The sequence below is a fragment of the Lepus europaeus genome, chromosome 15 (genome assembly GCF_033115175.1).
Source record: "Lepus europaeus isolate LE1 chromosome 15, mLepTim1.pri, whole genome shotgun sequence".
NCBI lineage: Eukaryota > Metazoa > Chordata > Mammalia > Lagomorpha > Leporidae > Lepus > Lepus europaeus.
Window position 1 is genome coordinate 4,602,116 of NC_084841.1, and position 4,298 is coordinate 4,606,413.

Genomic DNA, 4,298 nt, shown 5'->3' on the forward strand with positions numbered 1-4,298 from the left:
CTGTCTGTAACTTTACCTGTCAAATAAATAAATAAAAATCTTTTTCAAAAAAAGTAGAATATGCATAAAATTATTTATAATAATAATGTGTAATATAGATGAATACATGAAGTATACAGTAATATAAATATATTTGTACATTTGCCCTCTTGAATTGTCCTAAAGACAAGTAGAAACTGAAGAAACTCATTCTAGAAACATCTACTAACTCTTGATAAGAGCAGTGTGAGTCTGAGGCATCTGAGCCATGACCATGATGAGCTGCACCCCCACCCCCAGTTCCTATGACCGAAGTCTGCTTCACGGTCATGCAGACAAGAATACGGGCTTCCTTTTGTCCCCGACTCCCAGGCTAGGGCTATGGTATCCGCCTGGGAAGGGTACATCCCAACATTCCTTGTTCCCTGCAGAGCAGAGGCTGTGTTCAAGAAAGGGCTGGGGGTGTGGGACTCCCTTCCCTCACTGAGCCCCTGTATAAAGGGAAGAGAATCGTGGCAGGCATGGTGCTCTTAGAATACTGGATGCTGATGCTGCTCACCCTCACCTGTTCATGGGATGGAGTTCCCACAGTGGAAGGGGTAAACCCAGAAGACCAGAGACGACTGGTTTTGGCAAGTGACTTGTTCACTTTACCTGGCACTCAGGGAAGTTATCCACGGGTTCTGAGCCAAGCTCTGAAGCCTGATGCATCCCAGAGAGGCCAATCAAAAATCAGAGAATCTCTAACTTGGAGGACAGCCTTTGGTGGAATGAAGGATGAAGTCAAGCAGATGGATGAGCCTGCCCCTCAAGTGGAGGTGGAACAGTGAGCAGGTAAGAGGAACTGGCGGCTCACTGAGAACAAGAAATAGAACCTCCGACTGTCAGGAAGGTTCATAGAGAGAAGCAGGCAAGCAGGCATGTGGGAGGATGCCTCCAGGGGTCAGGGGTGACCCCAAACATGGACCTGATCCAGAACTCTACCAAGAGGCCAGAATTTAACCGGACCAGCCTGGGGAGCAGCATGTGTCCCAAGAAAGGCTGTAATGTGTTCCTCAGCAAGAGAACCCAGATGGCAACTTAAATCCTGCCTCCCCCGCCCCAAGAAAAAGCATCATAGATCACCAATAAAGGTAATTAACATTTTTATGAAAAGCTATATAATTGCATGTTTCTTCTCTTTTACATTAAAAGTAGTTGTACAGAACAGCATTTATGTATTGTATTTTGGATTTATAGCACACGGAAATACACACCTTTGGACAAAGGAAGAAGGTAGATGAGACTAAAGCTACGTGGGAGCAAGGAAATGACATCAAGGATGATTGAAACAAAAGGAGGCTGAAGAGGACCACAAAGGAAAACGTGATATAAAAACTGACACAAATAGGCTGATATAAAGACTCTCGAAGTGTCAGGGCTCGAGGTCCGAGCAAGGTCACACACAGGACCACAGGTTGGGAGTCAAGCACAACAGGCTTTCCTTGGGTGCCACTTTGAGAATGGCAGAGGGAGGGGAGTCCCTCAGAGCATGGGCTCTTCCAGAGACAAAACATGGGGCCAGAGCACGGAGGGGATGGGGGCAGGGGTTTTCCTAGAGAGACAGCCCAGGGCGTACTGTGACCAGCAGGTGCTGGGCTCACTTGGGCAATGATTGGAGCTGAACGTCTCCATGAAGAAGTAAACAGCGCAGGGCCAATATACTGAGGTCAAATTTGGCTCAGTTAACAACCATTTAAAGGCATTTTCCCTCTTTTATCTCCCTAAGCTTAAATGAAATTATACTACAAGAAAGGGTGTTTAGATGGCAGTTACGAAGCCTGTGTCTTCGAGTGCCTGGGTTCAGTTCCCAGCTCTGGCTCCTAATTCCAGCTTCCTGCTAATGCAGACCCTTGGAGGAATAAAGGAGGGAGACCCTTGGAGGGATAAAGGAGGGAGACCCTTGGAGGGATAAAGGAGGGAGACCCTTGGAGGCTCTGCATTAAGTAACTGGATTCCTGTCATCCACAGAGGCGACTTGGATTGCATTCCCAGTTTCCAGTTTTGGCCTGGCTCAGTCTCAGTCATTGAGGGCATTGGGAGAGTGGACTAGTGGATAAGAGCACACTTTGTCTCTTTCCCTTGCTCTCTCTCTCTATCTTGCTTTCTCCTTCTCTATCTCTCTCTCAAATAAATTTTAATCACAGTACAAAAAATTAGTATGAACTATAATTATGTGCTGTCATATTTGCAATACCTATAGATGTTGTAAACCTACATGAAAAAAAAGTCACACAATAAAGGGAAGAAGGATATATCTAACATTTTTACATCTTTTTAGAACTGTTAGTATAAATTTGAAATAAATTTTAATGAACTAATATGAATATGAGGAATCCTGGAACAGTAACTAAGAAGATAAAACTATTGTGAAAAAAATCATTAAATGAATTTATTTCCCTATTTATTTAATTCCAATGAAAGCAGTAAAGGAGGGATAGAATTTAAAAAAAATGATGTTTAGAAAGCAGAAGGTAAGATGGCAGAAGTAAATCCAGCAATCTCAATAATATCATTAAATGTAAATGGATGGGTCAGCGCCGCGGCTCACTAGGCTAATCCTCTGCCTGCGGCACTGGCACCCCGGGTTCTAGTGCCGGTTGGGGCACCGGATTCTGTCCTGGTTGCTCCTCTTCCAATCCAGCTCTCTGCTGTGGCCCGGGAGTGCAGTGGAGGATGGCCCAGGTCCTTGGGCCCTGCACCTGCATGGGAGACCAGGAGAAGCACCTGGCTCCTGGCTTCGGATCAGCACCATGCTGATCCGAATGTAGATTTCAGGCAAAATAGCAATTAAAATAAAAATAACTAGGGGAAAGAGGGATACTTTATAATGTTAAATAGTCAATTCATCAGGAAGACATTAATATAATAAGCATTCATCCACATAATAAGCCAAATAGAAAAAAGTGAAGCAAAACCTGACACAATTGAAAAGAAAAATAGATAATTCAACAATAATAGTTGGAAACTTTAACATCCCATGATGAATAGGAAAAAACACAGGTAAAAGATCAGCAAAGAAATAGGAGTCTTGAATAACAGCACATAGACCAAAAAACATGTATAGAACGGGCATTCCTTTAAGTTGACTGAATAAGAGGAGAGGGAGAGAGAGAGAGAGAGAGAGAGAGAGAGAGAGAGAGAGAGAGAGAGAGAGAGAGAGAGAGAACAAGACTGACTTGTGCCCACCTCAGGGATGAAACAGAACACATCAGTACCACCCTTCCAGAGGTAAACAGATTTGGAAAGGGATGCTATGATCAACAGTCTGCTAAAACGTTAGACTAGATGAAAAGACTAATTCCTCAGAGACATAAACCACCAAAACTGACTCAACAAACATAGAGAATTCTGAGTAGACCTACAATAGGAGATTGAATTAAAAGTAAATGACTTTCCCCAAAGAAAGCCCAGGCACATAAGGACTTGCTAGTAAATTTTACCAGGTGTTTAAAGTGGAATTAATACCAGTCCTTCATAAATTATTTCAAAATAAAAAGAGGAAGAAACACTTCCCAACTCATTCTGTAAGTCCTCTGTTATCATGGTATCAAAGCAGACAATGACATAAATCAATAAAACTACTTGATAGAATAAGCAGAAAAGTTTTTAATATACCTGACATAATAAGGAGAAAAAGAAAATAATATAGGAATTTTGAGCTGAAAGTTCAGCAAACTTGGTTTAATTTTATCAGGAAGATGTTCAAAAGAAAGTGTTATGTACAGAAAAGCCATTCACAAAATTGGACATGTGTTAAGCCTTAAAGATAATATGAACAATTCACATATATTCAGACGCTAATAGAATGAGTTAGAGTCATATTGTTTCATTCTTCTGGGTATAACTCATACATGGCAAATATATAACTAGGATCTAGCCATACTTAGAAGGTAAACAATACACTTCTAAACATCCAATGTGCCTACCAGAAGAGAGGGTCACAGGTGGTGATCCCAGTGTTCAGGCCCCTGCCACCCAGGTGTGAGACCAGATGTTGTTCCTTACCGGTTCCCATCCTCAGCCTGGCCCAGTTCTAGCTGTTGTCACTTGGGGAGTAAGCCAGCAGATGAAATTCTCTCTGTCTCTCCCTCCCTCCCTCCCTCCCTCCTTTTCAAATTAAGACATATTTTTTTAAAAAATCAAAATCTTGGCAAAGTAAAGGGAATTGCTTAATCAAAAATCTGTGGAAAGAGTATTCTTAATTGGAAAATTTCCAATTGAAATAGAGAAGACAAGAAATATTCTATCTTTCCTAGTATTAAGCATCATAGTAATAT